This window comes from Dromiciops gliroides, chromosome X (genome assembly GCF_019393635.1).
Source record: "Dromiciops gliroides isolate mDroGli1 chromosome X, mDroGli1.pri, whole genome shotgun sequence".
Taxonomy (NCBI): Eukaryota; Metazoa; Chordata; class Mammalia; order Microbiotheria; family Microbiotheriidae; genus Dromiciops; species Dromiciops gliroides.
The window spans coordinates 43,465,323-43,483,886 of NC_057867.1; the positions used below are offsets into that span (position 1 = coordinate 43,465,323).

At 41.8% G+C, this 18,564-nt stretch overlaps 1 long non-coding RNA gene across 1 annotated transcript in view; it reads right to left on the bottom strand.

Annotated features, from left to right (window-relative positions):
• The window catches only part of LOC122733643, a 454,683-nt gene extending 441,019 nt beyond the window's left edge, over nt 1-13,664 (bottom strand). The window contains exon 1 of the long non-coding RNA XR_006353937.1: nt 13,544-13,664. This is a non-coding gene — a long non-coding RNA (uncharacterized LOC122733643). The remainder of the gene's footprint in view (nt 1-13,543) is intronic.
• Between the last annotated feature and the right edge of the window lie 4,900 nt (nt 13,665-18,564).

The following is an 18,564-nucleotide window of genomic DNA, read 5'->3' on the forward strand; positions in this document are numbered from 1 at the left end:
AAGAAACAAGCAACACTACTTGGTCCACTGTGACCCATGTGTATTTCCTACACTCTTTGGCTCGTGTGACACTTCCACTTCATCCTTTTAGCTTTTTCCAAAGTTAGACTGAGGGGCGTGGAGCCAATATGGCAGAGGAAAGACATTAAATGCACAGAGCTCCTGATACAATTACCTGCCAGAACAGCAATAAAACAACCCCTGTTGCAGAAAAACACCCACAAAAGTAAGGGCTGGGATTATTTTCCAGCTATAGATAGATGAAAGCTGCCGTGCTGGGCCGTGAGTAACGTCCAACCGTATAATGTTGCCAACAGAGACCCCAAGCACACTATAGCAGAAAAACCTAACCCCAGAGCCTCCAAATCAGCTGCAGCACCACTGTCTTCTGGAATAGAGCCTGTGGTCAGGTGAAGGGGCTGAACGGCTGGCAGGTGTGGGGGATGAAGTGCAGGAGTATCATCGGGACCTGGGGAGGAATTCAGGTGTCCCACCCCAGCCCGGAACCAGGAAGAAATCCTGAGCCACAGGAGGCCCATGTGGGGGAGGGGCGCAGGCTTGTTGAAACTAAAAATCACCACAGTGCTCTGCTGGCTGGTTAACTAGCACATTGGCTTTAGATTATCTTCAGACTAGAGAACAGGCCAGTGACAGAAAAACCTGCCCTCCCTCAACCCAAAACTCCTGAGACCGTCTGAAGCTGAATACAGTACTGTAGCCAAGAAGCAGGGCCCCTAGTGGGGAACTAAATGTCACATAAAAGATGAGCAAGCAAAGAAAGTTCAGAACTACAGAAAGTTTCTTCAGCAACAAGGAAGATCAAGGTACACCCTCAGAAGAGGAAATCAACCTCAGGGCCTCTATATCCAAAGCTTCCAAGAAAAATATGAACTCTTCTCAGGCCATGGAAGCTCTCATAAGGGACTCTGAAGAGAAAGTAGGAGAGATAGAAGGAAGATGTAGAGAGAGGGAGAAAAGAATGGAAAGAGAAATGAGAGCAATGCAGAAGAGTTATGAGAAAAAATTCAAGAGTTTGAAAAGTCAAAATTGAAAAGGAGACAAAAAAGCTGTCTGATGAAAATCATTGCCTAAGAATTAGGATTGAACAAATTCAAGCTAGTGACCTTACAAGAAATCAAGATAAGGTAAAGCAAATCCAATTGAATGAAAAAATATAGGGCAATGTGAAATATTTCCTTGGGAAAAGAGCTGACCTGGAAAATAAATCCAGGAGAGAGAATTTGAAAATCATTGGACTACCTGAAAACCATGACCATGTAAGGAATTGTGATTTGGGGTTTTCATTACCCCTTCTTTGCTTCATCATGGTCAGACTGAAAAGATGTAACCTTGAAAAACCCCACCTAGGAGTTACCCCATGCCAACATGGGCCTGCAAAATTTGAATGGGGACAGTCCAGGGTATGTTGAACTAGTTGGAGATTCAGCAGGCCTAAGAACCTCCCTTCTGGTGGGAGAGGAAGGGAGAGAGGGAGAGAGGCAGAGGGAGAGAGAGAGGGAGAGAGAGAGGGAGAGAGGCAGAGGGAGAGAGAGAGGGAGAGAGGGAGAGAGGGAGAGAGGGAGAGAGGGAGAGAGGGAGAGAGAGAGAGAGAGAGAGAGAGAGAGAGAGGGAGAGAGGGAGAGAGGGAGAGAGGGAGAGAGGGAGAGAGGGAGAGAGGGAGAGAGGGAGAGAGGGAGAGAGGGAGAGAGGGAGAGAGAGGCTTGTGTGTGGTGAACCTTCGACCTAACCAGGAGGGACTGCACAGCTGATTCTCCTTGGACCTACAGATTCCAGGTGGTGGTGAGTTTGTGTTATTGAAGTGAGGCTAACTCTTTAGGCTAGCTGAGCTGGAAGCAAGTTTAGGGACATATTTTTCCCTTTCTCATTGTCCCTGGCCCTATTAACTTCACTTGTGTTGTAAATTTTGTTCCCATTAATAAAACCTGATTTGTTTGTGGAAAAGATGCTGTTAATCTCCTTTCTTATAAGTTTGAGAGAAATAACTAAAGAAAAGGCAGTTTGGAAGATAGGAAACTCTGGACCTAAAGGTCTCCCATTATTTTAGGAACCCCAATATTACGGCAAGCCACTCAGTTAACTTTCCCCATATTGAATTTGGCCCAAACAACCAAAATAAGAACTTAGACACCATCCTCCAAGAGACTGTCAGGGAAAATTGCCCTGATAATCTAGAAGCAGAAGCTAAAATAGAAATTGAAAGAATCCACCTATCACCTCCTGAAAGAGATCCCAAAAGGAAAACCTCCAGGAAGATTATAGCCAAATTCCACAACTCCCAGGTCAAGGAGAAAATATTGCAAGTAGCTGGAAAAATGGAATTCATATACTGTGGAGCTCCAATAAGGATAAAACGACATCTAGCAGCATCAGAGGAAGACTGAAATGGGATGGACCTCCCTGATCCTGATAGTACACATCCAAGTCTCAGCTATATTCAGAGAAGCCAATGAGGGATGTTTCCTACTGTCTGATGTGATATACTGAACTGCCCTTTCTGAATTGTAAGCTGTGGATTTCCAAGAAATAAATGCATAAATCTATTAAAAACAAACAAAAACACCCCCAAAACATCAAAACCAAAAATAACAACAAAGAAAATGCCTTCCTTTTTTTCTGGAAAAGGACATGAAGTGTAGTCAGTCATTTTATTAACATCCCTATTTCCACATTCCCTTCCCTGACCTCCTCTTCTGATGAACCAAGAGTCAAATTACAGGATAAAGACTCATCCCTCATGGTACGACTAGAAAAACAGAGCTTCTTCATTTGAAAATGCATTCCTCCTTCTAGACAAGGACATGAAGAGTTACCATTTATTTTGTGAAAATCCATATTTCCAAATGCACTACCCCAGGCTCTTCATTACATTTGAGTAAGGCTTTAAGGTAAAGACCCACCCTTCATGGTTCTACTAGTCATATAAGAGACTTGGCTCATCAGAAAACTCCTGCTTTCCTCTCAAACAAGGACATGAAGAGTGGCCAGGTATTTTGTGAAAATCCCTATTTCCCAATGCCCTACCCCAGGGTCTTCATGAGCATACGAGAAGACTTTAAGGTAAAGACCCACCCTTCATGGTACTACTAGACCAAGAAGAGATGTTCTTCATATGAAAATCTCTTCCTTCCTCTGGACAAGGACATGAAGAGTGGTCAGATAGTTTATAAAAATTCCTATTTCATCATTCCCTTCCCTGCCCTCCCCCTTCTGATAAGTCTACGGTGAGACCATAAAGTATAGATGAGCCTCTCATGGCATGCGGAGTCCTAGAAGAGACTTTCTCCATTTGAAAATCCCTGCCTTCCTCTCAAACAAGGCCATGAAGAGTGGCCACACATTTTGTGAAAATCCCTATTTCCTGGTGCCCTACCCCAGTGTCTTCACCAGCCTAGGAGAAGACTTTAAGGTAAAGACCTGCCCTTCATGGTTCTACTAGACCAAGAAGATATGTTCTTCATTTAAAATGCCTTCCTTTTACTGGAAAAGGAAATGGAGAATGGTCAGAGAGTTTATAAAAATCCCTATTTCCTCATTCCCTTCACTTCCCTCCTCTTGTGACGCACCTAGGGTAAGATTATATTATATAGATGAGCCCCTCATGGAATGAGCAGTCCTAGAAGAGACTTTCTTCATTTAAAAATCCTTGCCTTTCCATGAAAAAAGACATGACACATTGCCAATATTCTGTAAGAAACTATTTACTTATGCCCTCACCTGCCTTCCTCTTCTGATGAGACTAGGATCAGATTATAAGGTATAGACCACCCTATCATGGTATTTCTAGTCTTATAAGGGAATTTCTTCATTTGAAAATTCCTTCCTTTTTCTGTTCAAGGATACAAAGAGTGGCCAGTTGTTGTCTAAAAATCCATATTTTCCAATGCCCTGCCCTCCCTTCCCCTTTCTGATGAGCCTGGGATCAGACTCTAAGGTTTAGACCAGCTCCTCATGGTACTACTACACCTACAAGAGACTTCATTTCAAAATTCCTGCCTTTTCCTTGGGACACCAAAGACATTCACTGAGAGTGGTCAGGAATTCCAGGGAGATCCCTATCTCCTCTTCCCTGATTCTCTCTTCCTTATGAGCCTCTGCTCAGATCACAAGGACATAAACCAGACTTTCATGGTACTACTGCAACTGTAAGAATCTTTTGGGCAAAAGCTCCTGCTTTTCCCTTAATTTAAACCAAGAGTAAGATGAGTCTCATTGCCTTGGAGAAAGGACTTTAGGAATTCTTTCCTAGATTGACAACCTCTTCATTTTCTACCTGGACATTCTCTGTTATGTTTTAAACAGCTTCTTAATGAAGCAATGTAAAAAGTCTATCAGGTCAATCTGCACACTAATGAAACAATGTACAGCAGGGATACTGTCACCCCTAGGGCAGAGGAAACAATGGTGCCCAATTAGTCTTGCCAATTCTCCTCTTCTACCCCACTTTCCAACTTTAGCCCAATAGCACTATAATAGTTTTTTTTAAATTAAGAAATCACTGCAGATGAGCTTTTTTTCCTTTTGGACTGGCTTACTAAACTCAAGAAAATACTGTACTGCAGAAAGGGATTTCCATAAAACAGGTGACAAGGTCCTTCCTCCTATCCCTATGGATAAAACAGGGAGATGTAAGTGAGCTGCTAAACTGAAGGAGATACATAATTGGTTGAATGACTGAATCCAAACACAACAGCCATTAGCAACTTAATAGCAAGTTGAAGGGAGAGCTCTAGAAGCCTCAAGGAGCTGTCCAGCCTTGGGATTAATGACTTCCATGACTGCAGAAATGTTATATATTTATCAAATCTGCAGAAGACCAGAACTTAGAATAGATAGCTAACATTTGGACATTCCAATGATGCTCCAAAAGAACCTGACAGGTAGAGCAATGAGTTGATTCTTACTCCTATATGATATAATTTAATAGACATAAAAGAAGGTCATACATTTGGATTCAAAACTTGCCTTCATGAGAACAAGAATGGGGGCAGGGGGCATTGTCATGTCTAGGTAAAGGTTTGCAGTTTTAAAGGCTTCAGAGTTTTAGTGGATTGTGATCTCAATCCTCAAAGGTTCTTATTTTATCTACAATGCTACAGTAATCCGATAAAATCATGTAATCTGAGGTTGCAGTAAGCAAAGGAATGGGTACAGAATAGAGTTACATTCTAATATTGGATATAGTGTCTTAGAGCCAAAATGGAGAACTGTGTTCATTTCTGTATGCCAGACATTAGCAAGGACTCTGATAAGCTAGACAGTATTGTGAAGAAAGTGACAAGAAAGGCTTGGGTTCAAACCCCACCTTGGCCACATCAGTTTAGTTTTCTGAGCCTTAAATTCCTCAAATCTAAAGTGAGGGGATCAAACTAAATGGTCTCAAAGGTCACTTCCAAAGCTTAACCTACAATCTTATGATGAGGCTGCAGAGGAGAATAGAACCACATGGCATAATGCTCAGTTGAAGAAAAAGGAATGTTTGGCCTGGAGAAGAGAAGGCTTGGGGGTGGGGGCAAGATGCCTGTTTTCCAAGACATGAAAGGCTGTCCTATGGAAGAGGGATCAGACCTTTTTCTGTTGGGCCACAGAGGCAAGAATTAAAAACAATGGGTCGAAGTTGCAAAAAGGCAAAGTTAGCCTTAGTAGCAGAACCAACTGACAAATTTCCTAGCCATCAGAGCTACCACAATCAAAACTGGATGCCTTGGGAGGTTCCTCATCAATAGGGACACTGAAGCAAAGAATGGACGGCCACTTGCTCGGTATATCGCCAAGAGGATCCGTGTTCAGGGCTAGATGGTCTCTGAGGTCCCTTCGCACTTTGAGATTCTGCAATTCTGTGAACTGAAGAGGGAGAATTAACATAGGATGGAGATTTATCAATATTAAAGCAAATGTACTTTGTAATCCCCCAAGTCCAGCACAACCGTGAATGCAGGTGGAGGAGGATCAGTCCTTCTGGACAGCACCCCATGCTCTCTGTATAAGCAGACACAGTGCAATCATGGAGGATGTCTCAGTGAATCAATCATATAGTTTTCTCTCATTTTTCCCCCACCCAGAATTTCTTCAAGAAACTTTAGAATACATGTTGACCACATCTTTAAATATAACTCGTGTCAGTCAATAAACAAGCATTTATTAAGCATGACTAGGTGTCAGGCACTGTGCTAAGAACTAGGGATGAAATACAAGTGAAAATGTCCAAGTTGTCAAGGTGACCATGCATACATCAGGTACAGGACATGCTTTATTTCATTCCCCAGAAAACCCACAAAGAACTCAGTGTAGCCCAGAAACAACTAATAGGGAGTCCTCTTCCCCTTCCCTTCAGGCCCCTATATAGCCCAGATTCCCCTTGATAGAGAATCAAACTTGAGCTAGAGCTGCCCAGGAACTACCTCCACTCCTTTCCCTTGAAGGCTGGAGGAAATAAATACTGTCCAGGAAGCACCTCACCCTCCCATGATTCAAGCATGTGGCACCTCTTTCCATGATTGCCATATGAAAATGAAAGATTCCAACACTTCCTCTGAGAGACAAAGCCCAGCAATCCAGGGTCTAAGAATTCTCCTCTCCACTCACACAATAGTAGTCATTGGTGTCCAGTGCACTGCTTTAGTCACATTTGACTCTCTGGGACTCCACTAGAGGTTTTCACAGCAAAGATACTGAAGCGGTTTTGCATAATCCCAATTGTACTGATTCACAGCTTTCATTAACAGTGGGGGGGGGGGGCAGCTAGGTGGCGCAGTGGATAGAGCACTGGCCCTGGAATCAGGAGTACCTGAGTTCAAATCCGGCCTCAGATACTTAACACTAACTGTGGGACCTTGGGCAAGTCACTTAACCCCAATTGCCTCACTAAAAAAAGCAAAAAACGAAACAGTGTACCCGGGCAGCTAAGTGGTGCTGTAGTGGATAAAGCACCAGCCCTGGATTCAGTAGGACCCGAGTTCAAATCCAGCCTCAGACACTTGACACTTACTAGCTGTGTGACTCTGGCCAAGTCACCTAACCCTCACTGCCCCACAAAAAAACAAACAAAACCAAACAAAAAACCAACAGTGTACCAGTATGCCTATCTTCCTACAACCTTTCCAACATTTTCTTCTACAAATCATTGCACAGATGAGGAAACTGAGGCCAACAGGGTAAAGTGATTTGCTCACAACTATTAAGTATCTATGGCCAGATTTTAACTCAAGAAGATGAGTCTTTCTGGCTTCAGGCCAGGCCAGCACTCTTATCTACTATACCTAAGTAGTAATTAGCAGCTCTCTAGTCGAGGAAGAGCAGTTCTGAGCATGCACAGCTTTTTTACTATTCTTAGCTCTGCTGCTCTCTGGATTTTTTAAAAAAAGGGCAAAAAGGACAAAAAAAGGCAAAAGTGGCATGAAGACTCTCTTTTACAGGTGCAGCACAAAAGGGTGGCTCTGATTTAGACTATAATAGTCCAAGCCAATCAATTCATCCTGAGTCATGTCTGACAAACTGGCAAAGAGATATCTAACTCCCAAACAAAGGATTAGCATCTTTTAAGTTCATCAAGTTGATCAGAAAGTTCTGTTGATGAACTCTCTAAAACATATGATTATTGTTGCAATTGCTGTTATTATTGCTATTACTATCTTCATCATTCCTTCATTTTGCTATGTCAGCCAATGGCATATTACCCAGATTCCTTCTTTCATGCTTTTCCCCAAAACACTCTTATCTGAAGGCCTCTGAAATTTGCTGTGTTAAACATTGGCTGGGAAGCCTAGTAAAACCTTCAGGCTTCACTAGGATGCCTCCAAAATGCTCATTCTTGGGCACCCGGTTTCTCATCTCTACCATTTGCACTGGTTTAAAAGAAGTTAATTTCCATTTCCTCATCCCAAGTCCCCCTCCAATTTCTCCTCATCCTGGAAAGGATGTGACCTTGGAGACTTAAGGGCTGTGCCAGCAGAATGCAAAATCAGATGAGTCCAGCCAAGGCTGAAATGCTTTAAATACTTCTAATAAGAGACTCTACCATCTGAGCAGCAAGCACCTGCAGGAGAAGGGAGCGGGCGGGACTCAACTATATTTGGAGAAGCTTATCACAAGGTGGGACAAGAATATGGTCATTTTTTAATTGCAGCACCTCACAAAGACTATCTCCTAAGACTGGAGGAAGATGTACCTATAAAATAGAAAGGCCTCTTATTGAAGAATCAGTATAGAAACTGAAATGGATACAGCCACAGAGATCTTCCAGAACAATAATGTTGAGGGCTGTTTTTGTATTAAAGTCAAAATGCCATTTAAAACTCAAGGGAATCACAAAGAATTTTGTTTTAAGGGGGGAAAACATCCTAACATCTTTCAGGCAAAAATCATGGATCAGAAAATAACATAGGATTCATAGCTTGGATGAAATGGCATCTGAAATCCCAACTGCTTCTGAGATTCTGTAATGGCAGAGCCAGAAGAGACTTTGGAAATCAGTGGGTTTTTTCTAGAAATAAAAGAAATGAGGAAATGAAATTGAAGGCCAAACTGCTTGTTGGTGCACAATCAGGTCCAGAACCTTAGTCTCCTGCCTTTTACTTCCACAATTGAAAAAGGGGGGAAAAGAGCTAATGAATGAAAATTCCTTTTTACATTAGAATGAGTGCCAATGGATGTGCAGACATTAGATCCTAATTGCAGCTCATCTCTAATTATAATGGCAATTCACAATAGCATTTTTCCTAATAAAAAGAATAACAATGCCTGGGATTGCACATTGCATGATGAGGCTTCCTGCTTCCACATCACTCTCTGGGTTATAATCCTAATTTCCAAGATGCATAGCCTCATTTTAAATATTTGTGAAAATCAGAACATTTCCTGGTAACCTATTACTCAGTAATTACCTCTTAATAGCTGCCTCCCAAATATATGACTCATTAAGAGCGTAACATCAAAGCTCTTTTCTGATCTGAAACTCAGGCCCAAAAAGAAACTTAAGGTTTGAATGGGATGGGACGACTTTATCTTCTTCTCAGAGCAGTAACACAAATGATTCAGCTTGTCCAAAGGTCTCATAATAGCCTTTGTTTTGTGGAACTCGACAGGATGAAAAAGAAAGGAAAGAGTTGACACTAGGATGTGTGAAAATTAAATTGACCACTCTATACTTGATCTCTTCATGACCTACAAACCCCCAGGGCTTTACAGGATTTACTAGAAGATGGCAGCAGGCCAAACTGCCCACACTTCCTATGTCTCTTAGCTTTCTTTATTAATAGCTGCCTAGGTGGTCTCTGGACCTCTACTACTTCCACCATCTCATAGAACATCCACATGGAGCTAAAGCCCCAAATCTCCACTGCATCTGTGCCTTCCTCTTCTCTCCCCCAGGCACCAACCCTGATTCATGTCCTCGTACCCTTTTTGCTGGCACTGTTTCAAGAGCTTCCAGTCTCTCCTCTCCACAAGCTGCCACAGTGATTATTCCTAAAGCTCAGGTCTGACCATGTCACCTTCTTGTCTAAAAAGCTTCAGAAGCTCCCTACTGCCTTTAGGAGCCAATCCAAACTCTTCTCTCTGCTATTTAAACCCGATTAACAGTATGGCTCTAATCCATTTTTTCCCCAGAGCTCTCCTATTACCCCACTGGCACACAGCCACACTAGCCCACCTGCTGTTCCTGGCTCCCAAACTCCTATCTCCCCCCTTTGAATAATCTGCTATTCCCCTGCCTTTGGGAATCCAGAGCTCCCTGAAAGTGTCAACCCAACAACTATATCGTACATGAGGCCCTTCCTAACTCTCTCAATGACAGTGCCACCCCTCTCCCCACAGCTACCTTAGTATTTACTTCTTGGTCTACCTGGCATTTCCCCCAGTAGAAAATAATCTCTGTAGGGGACAGAAATCAATCCCTTTTTGTCTCTGTTTCACCAGTACTAGCACTGAAGTTGGTGCTTAATAACTTTTGAAGTGGAATAACCAATCAACTAACTACATAAACATTATGGATTTAAGACTGGATGGGACTTGTCCCCAAGGCATAGAAACGGTAAGGAACTTGTCCAAGGATAAGTGGGCAATATACAGTGAAAGAAGGGTTTGAACTCAGGGTTTCTGACTCGAAATATACTGCTTCCCTCACTGTGGGCATGGGAAGAGGCGGGGAGGTGACGCATATCACTTTCAGTTTGAAAAAAAGAACAGGGAATGTCTGAAGGCCAGGTCTGGGCAGCTCTTCAGGGCAACACATTTGGAATAACATAGAACTCTGTTTATCCAATGAGGCAAAATGCTCTATCAATCCAGATAGAGGCTGTCCCCAAGTGTGGGAAGATGTGCCCTTTCAAGGACCTAGCTCTGAAAAAAACAAAAAATCTAGCTAGATAATCTGAAAAGTGACTTTTACACAAACATTATTCCCACAAACTAGCATTTTGGTAAAAGTCTTCTAGTTACAGCAAATATGGTAGAATGTCCTTGCCCACAAATTTTGAGGGTATGGAGAGCACTTGGAATTCTTCCATGGACAAAACAACTGAGTTTAGCACCTAAGAATCCTGAAGACTTAGTTCAAGGAGGAAAGTACCGTATAACTTGCTTTCATCTCCTACACTGGGGTTGCCCCCCACCCAGGTCCCTTCCTGCTTCCTCCCCCTACCTCCTTTCTACCTTCACAGCACCCTCTCCAGGTCTACAAACTGCTTGGGGTGGGGGTGGGGGGTGATTTGGGCTTTTTCTCTGGAAGTAGTTTAGGAAGCAATAATCCTTAGAATTTTCTACCTCACATTACTATTACAAGGAAATTTCACACTTTGGACCTCAAAGTGCTACAGAAAGAAGAGTTACCATTACTGAAACTGAACTGACAACTGACAAATGGCCCCACAGTATTCACACTAGGAAATGGATGTGGGGCCCAGCCCATATGGGACCACATTTTCATGATGAATATTTGATATTTCAGATAACACACTTAATGAGTTCCAGGATGTTTCAAATAAGCTGAGCCATTTATTCATTTGTTTCTGGCTTTCACTCTCAATAGCAAACCCCAAAGCCCTCCCTCCCCCCGCCGCCCCTGAACCCCCTTCCTTCCCTTTCTTTCCTGCCCTTTCCCCTCCTCTTTGGCTGCCTTTTAGTGAAGGGACACATCTGCTGTCATCACCACACAAATGGGCACATCAATGCTTCTGATGAAAATAAAAAATGTCACTGCAATAAGGGAATGTTTTGAAAGCCAGCCAGTTTGTCAGTAAATTATAAGCTTCATTACCATAAAACTCGAACAAATAGAAGCCACATCTCATTAACTGAAAGCGCAATATGACTCGAGTGATATTCATCTCCCCCAAGAGTGCTTATCCATCGGGAAAAGAGATCAAAGTTTTGCTGAGAACTGCCACTAATGACAATGTTCTAACTTTCTTTATTAAAGAATATCTGAGCAGTTCGCCAAATACCCAGGTCCCCTCCCTCCCCCATCTGTCTCCAGGCTTGGGCTGTTTGTTGCTGTTCTTCTACTTGGTTTTTCTGATTAAGGACAGTGGCATATCCTGTAGTAGTGGCTACAGGAGGCTCAAGTACTCACCACTTTCAGAGGCCTTCAATTCTGCTCTCCAGAGAGGAGCTGGTCCCCTTTTCCTAGTGCTGCTAACTCTTCCTCCATATACCTTAGTCGAAACAATACTTTGGAGTCAAGGGAGCCAGGTTATTGTCCAAGTTGTGCTACTTACTAGCTGGGAGGCTCTGGTCAAGACCTTTGCCATCTCTACGATTCAGCTTCTTCCCCTTTCAAATAAGATCTATGAAGCTACAAACTCAAATGGCAAAGCAGATCTTTGGCTTAACTCTTCAGAAACAAGCTAAGTCTGAGGAGAAGTAGGAAGAATGAGTGTCATCCAGGACCACAGGATTAGGGCTGGAAGGGACCTTAAGAGTCATCTCATCTACTCTCCTCTCCATTTTACAGAAAAGGAAAGTGAGGAAAGTAAAGTGACTTGTCCAAGGTCACACATTGGATTCTAGATATTTTGATGAAGGGTCCTCAAAAGCCATCTGGTCCAACCCATTCATTTTACAGCGGAGAAAACCAAGGCCCTGGGGAGGGGGAGGAACTTGCCCAAGGTCACACACGGGGTTTAAAATCTAGAGCTAAAAGAGACATCACAAGCCATTAATTTAAACCCCTTTATTTTACAGAGGAGGAAACTATTTCCCACCAGCTCTGACATTTTGTTTTTGTGGGTAATTTGGCAACTCAAAATATATTTGGACATAACTTATTTGGCCATGATCCAGAAGAACCCCCACTGTCTAAGCATACAGCTAGTCCCAGGTTTGGCTAAGTGGGGGATGTGCAAACACATGTGTTGTTGTGCCCCTCTCATTTTATGCTAGGAAGCCCAACTTTGTCACTGAGAGTCAGTCTGAGGTCAATGAAGCCATGCATTGTGGATGCTGGGAGAGATGGAGGGAGTCATCACAAAAAACGATTCCATTTAAAGCCAGAGCACCAGCATTCAACTCCAAAATATGCCACTTATAAAACAAAAGACTCTCTGTACTTCCCTTTTCCTTGTTTATAAAACAACTACTATTTCGATAATAATCTAAAGTTTCAAAAAGGAGGGGCAGCTGGGTGGCACAATGGATAGAGCACTGGCCCTGGAATTGGAAGCACTTGAGTTCAAATCTGACCTCAGACAATTACTAGCTGTGTGACCCTGGGCAAGTCACTTAACCCCATTTGCTTTAAACTTCTGGTGCCATCTCCAGCTGTCCTGATGTATATCTTCCCATGGTCAAATAGTGAGCTCTTTGCAGATTTCTTTAAAAAATCACTTTAAATACATAACTCATTTGATACTTTTGACAACTCTGCAAGCTAAGTGTTACAAATGCTACCTTTCGAGTCATGAGGGGGCAGGCCTGAGACTTGAACCCAGGTCCCCTAAGCACAAAGCCAGTGTTCTTCCCACTACATTGTCTTATCTCTCAATCACCTTGGATTGATCTGAAACACTGGAAGACTTGAACAACTGTGCCTCAGTTTCTGGGGCTCTCACTCAGGCATGAAATTCAAATGCCTGTATATGGTACATATAATTTTATCTAGAAGCCATAAGCCATCTGGAAATAAAGCCATCACCCATTGCCCTTTTCACTCCCTGCTTCAGGTGATGTTGGTCTGTGGCATTCCCTTTGCTCCCTATAGCTGTCACGCTATGCCCATGTTTTGTCTCCCAAGCAGATGTTCCTTAAGGATTCACATATTATCCATTTATAAAACTGCACCAAACATCCCAATTTCAAAGTTCTTTGTGTGGTTAACGAATGAGAAAAAGCTCAGAGGCTTTCCCACCATGCCTGACTTTGCACTCTAAGGACAAAGGCTTTCTTGGAATCCTTGCCTCCCTTCAAAAGGACAAGCTTTCACACCAATGAATTTTTGAAGAAGGCCACTTTTCTCAGCTTTCCCAGTGGACTGCCTCGAAAGGTCCCACTTCCCAGCATATACTAAAGCCATCTGCTGACATCTGCTCACCTCTGCCGTCTGTTTCCCACTTCTTGACGTAGGCCAGTTGCTTTATGTACCACCTGCTTGTGTTGTTCACGCATTAAGCTTTGTCATTCTTTACCAATGCTCTCTGGATCCTTTGGGACCTAGATAATGACAGAAAGCAGTATTAGTATTCTGAAGAAATTAAATTTGAATATATTGTTGGCATTTTTCCTTCTTTCAGAATTTTCCTTTTATAGTTATTATGTCCCAGGGTCCAAACCAAAATATTGAGAAATATTTATTCATGAATGTAAAAGTAAAGAACAATAATAATTATGATTATTTATCATAAAAGTATGTGCCTTTGTAAGCAATGATTACCAAGAAAAGAGTCTGTGGGTTACTTTGACTTTTTCTGAAGTAAGTCTAAGTTTTCACTGACCCCTATATACTCTTTTACCCAGGCACTAAAGCTAAGGTTGAGAGGAAACACTATGATTCTAATAGCTTCCTAGCAGTGTGATCATAGGTAAATTACCTGCACTATCTGAACTTGTTTTCTCACCTGGAAAACAAGGATAATGTTTGTAGTACTTAACTCACAGGGTTGTTGAAAGGATGAAATTAAGTAATGTATTTAAATACATTTAAAGAAAAAGTTTCTAAGGACTCACTATTTGACAAAAATTGCTGGGAAAACCAGAAAGCAGTTTGGCAGAAACTAGGTATAGACCAATATCTCACACCTATACCAAGATAAGGTCAAAATAGGTATGAGATTTAGACATAAGAGGTAATATCCTAAGCAAATTAAGGGAGCATAAAAAATTTACCAGTCATATATATACACAATGGAATAATCTGCATCACAGGATGTAAAATGGATAATTTTGATTACATTAAACTTTAAAAGTTTTTGCATAAACAAAACCAATGCAACTAAGATGGGGGAGATTTCACAGCAAGTTTCTCTGATAAAGGCCTCATTTCTCAAATATACAGAGAACTGAGTCAAATTTATAAGAATACAGGTCATTCTCTAATTGATAAGTGGCCAAAAGATATGAACAGGCAGCTTTCAGAAGAAATCAAAGCTATCTCCAGTCACATCGAAAAAAGTGCTCTAAATCACTACTGATTAGAGAGACACACATTAAAACATTTGAGGTACCACATCACATATTATATTGGCTAACACGACAGAAAAGGAAAATGACAAATGTTGAAGGGGATGTGGAAAATGTGGGACACTAATGCTCTGCTGGTGGAGTTGTGAATGGATCCAATCATTCTGGAAAGAAATTTGGCAATATGCCCAAAGGGCTATCAAACTGCCTATCAGGGGCAGCTAGATGGCGCAGTGGATAGAGCACTGGCCCTGGATTCAGGAGGACCTGAGTACAAATCAGGCCTCAGACACTTAACAATTACTAGCTGTGTGACTCTGGGCAAGTCACTTAACCCCAATGGCCACACACACACACACACACACACACACACACACACACACACACCAAAGAAACCCCAAACTGTGCCTACCCTTTGACCCACTAATAGGTCTTTATCTCAAAGAGATCATAAAAAGGGAAAAGGACCCACATGTATAAAAATATTTATAGCAGCTCTTTTTACAGTAGCAAAGAATTGGAAACTGAGGGGATATCCATCAATTGGATAATTGCTGAACAAGTTGTAGTATATGACCCTGATGGAATACAATTATGCTATAAGAAATGACAAGCGGAATGGTTTCAGAAAAGCCTGGGAAGACTTATATGTACTAGTGCAAAGTAAAGTGAACAGAACTGGAAAACATTCTACAAAGTAGCAGTAATACTGTTTGATGATCAACTGTGACTGACTTAACTCTTCTTAGCAACACAGTTATCCAAGAGGATTCCAAAGGACTTATGATGAAAAATTCTTTCTAGCTCCAAAAAAAGAACTTATGGAGTGTGAATGTAGACTGAAGCATGCTTTTTTACTTTATTTATCTTTCCTGGGGGGGGGGGTTGCCTGTATTTTCCTTTTGCAACATGACTAATATGGATATAGGTTTTGCATGACTTCACATGTATAATCTTTATCAAAGTTATTGGGGGATGGGAGGGAAAAAGAGAAGTGGGAACTCAAATTTTAAAAAAATGTTACAAATTCTCATGTAATTTAGAAATATTTAGTGAAATAAGTAAAAACAGGTTGGGGAAAAAAGAAAAAAACTTTTCTAAATCACTTAATAGTAAGAGAAATATGATATTTGTATCTATCACACATTTATTAAATGTGTACTTTGTGCCAAGGAAAGAAGCATTTAAAATAACAGTCTCTGTCCTCAAGAAGCATGCTATTCTATGGAGGTTACAGTTATGGACATAACTAAGTATGATAAAAGGAAGAACATGATGAGGGTCAAGGGAAGAAGTCCAGACAACGGATAAAATATGAAGAGGGAGCTATCCTTTCCAGCCTCATGCAGAAGGGGACCACTCAGCTGGGCCTGGAAAGAAGAGGATTCCAACAGTGGACATATGGAGAGGGCACACTTCAGGTAGGTTCAGACTGAACGAATAGATGGATTTAGGAGAGAGCACAATGAAATGAGGGAACAAAAAGGTATCTGGCGTGGCTTGAACACAATATGGCTAAGGAATGTCATGAAAAATAGTACTAGACTTGGACTTGGAGGACCTGGGTTCAAAACTTGGCTCTGCTAATTACTATAATAATGAGAACCAGGGGGCAGCTAGGTGGTGCACTGGATAAAGCACTGGCCCTGGATTCAGGAGGACCTGAGTTCAAATCCGGCCTCACACACTTGACACTTACTAGCTGTGTGACCCTGGGCAAGTCACTTAAACCTCATTGCCCCACCAAAAAAAAGTCGATTTAGAGAATTATGAGAACCAGTTCAGTGAGTTTTCAGAGGGTCTATACTTCTCCAAGAGCCTATTAAGAATCTTTTCACTCCTGTGGCAGCCCTAGAGAAACTGTTGGTAGATCCCATTGCTGTTGGGCTGCAGTGAGATGAGGGTTTGGGAAAGGACTTGGCTTTCCTTTCTTCTGGTCTCCATCCCTGACCACTGTTACCAAGAACAACTCCTACAAGTTCCCTGTCCTCTAACAATAGAAAGAGTAATTCCATGCCAAACTGGGGATGGAAGTGATAAGAGGAAGGCATCACACAGTAAAAATTCGATTAACTGGCAATGAACCCATTTAATTCACCAGATTGCAGCACTAGATTATACTACAAGAATGACAAAAGCCAGTCCAGACATAATTGGAACAATAATATACAAAGAGGCACTTAATGAACACCTACTACATGCAGGACAAGGTGCTAAACACTAAGGGAGATAGCAAATCTGGAAGAGATACTGTGAGCCCAGAGGTTTCAGCTTAACATGAACACCTTCAGCAGAAAGTATAATCAACTCACATTCTCTTACTTGTCTCTTTAAAAGGCCTTATTCTGCAGACTTTCCACTTCTAACCCAAATTTGATTCTGGCCAAGGTATTACACACATTTCATTATTTCTCATTCAGCAAATGATACATATCAGGATGCTCAGTGGCCAACACCATAGTACCAGTAAGTTTTGAAGCAGGCCTCAAATCCAGGTTTTCCTGACTCCTGCTCCAGTGCTCTGTCCACTAAACGTGGAGCCACTGAGACTCATGGCTGTCTTCTTCACAGGAAGAAGCAAGCATTCAGTCAGCCTGCCAAAGATGCTACATGTCTGCAGTGTGGCATAGATAGAGGACTGATCCCAGAGTCAGGAAGACCTGTGTTCAAATCCTATATTGGGCATTTCCTCACTACATGATCACAAACAAGTGAGTTCATAGTTTCTCCACCTAGAGAACAGAGATTCTGATAGTAACCATCTGACAGGGTTAAGGCTCCAGGATCAAATCAAATCATGCATGTAAAATGTTTCGAACACATTAAAATACTATAAATGTCAGCTATCTACATTATAAGACACTGCCTCTCAGGCAAAATATCTGCACACCCATGTACAGATCATGGGATTTAGTACTAGAAGCCATCTTAGGGACCATCTAGTGCGAGGAGGGTGTGACCTGCCCACGCTCACAAATTTGTGCCCACATCCCCTGACTCCACAAGCAGTGTTGCTGCCAATATACCAGGCCCACACCAATGAATGATGACACAATAATACATTATTAAGCCTTTGAAATACTTTGTGGCTTTCTGTGGAGTACGTAGCTTATGTTCCTACAAATGATGAAGTTTGCTGTTCCATCACTAGGATGTCTTTCATCCCTTTAAGTTTAAAAGGCACTGATGTACCAAGTTTACATTGTAGCATCTTTATTTAAATAATAAGAGGAGCAGGTAATTGGCACAGGGTAAGGCAGATGTAAGGCACCTTAAACATTCCCAAGAATGTTGTCATAAATCTTGTGCAGCACTTGACATTTTTTTAACATCCCAGCAAGTGGAACAGGCTCACCTGTGAATGTCCCTAAGCTGTAGAAAGAGTGACTTAGCAGATGTGGCCCAGTCTTGTTTGGCTTTAGTAGGCAGAGGGAGTGAAAACGGAGCCTCTGTTAGCAAATAACAGAGTATGGGATATAATGAATACTGAGCACTTGATACTGCCAGTTCCAAACCTCTTTCCTGTGAGTGATCCAAAGCACCAGGCTAAACAAATATAATTAGGTTTTGCTCTGTAAAGTTATTATTTGTTTAAATGTTGTAATCCTCTTACTAAATATAAGCTGAAATTTAATTTGGTGACAAGCAGTAAATATTGCAAAGCAGTTGGAGCTTACATCAAAGGCTACCTGACATGGGGTTTTTTCCTCTTCTGATGACTATTTTATATTTGCATAATTAAACCCCTTTCCCCTCAAGTCAAGTGACTAAAAGCTGAGAGCTTCTTGGAAGAGAAAGGTGGGAGGGCAGGAGACCCCAACTTTTCCTGTTGTTTTTCCCCCATTTTCAATCCTCTCCAAACCACAGGAGGTCCAAAGAAATTAGCTGAGTTGATGAAAGTCACAGAGCCAGAATTCAAACTCTAGGTCATCTGAA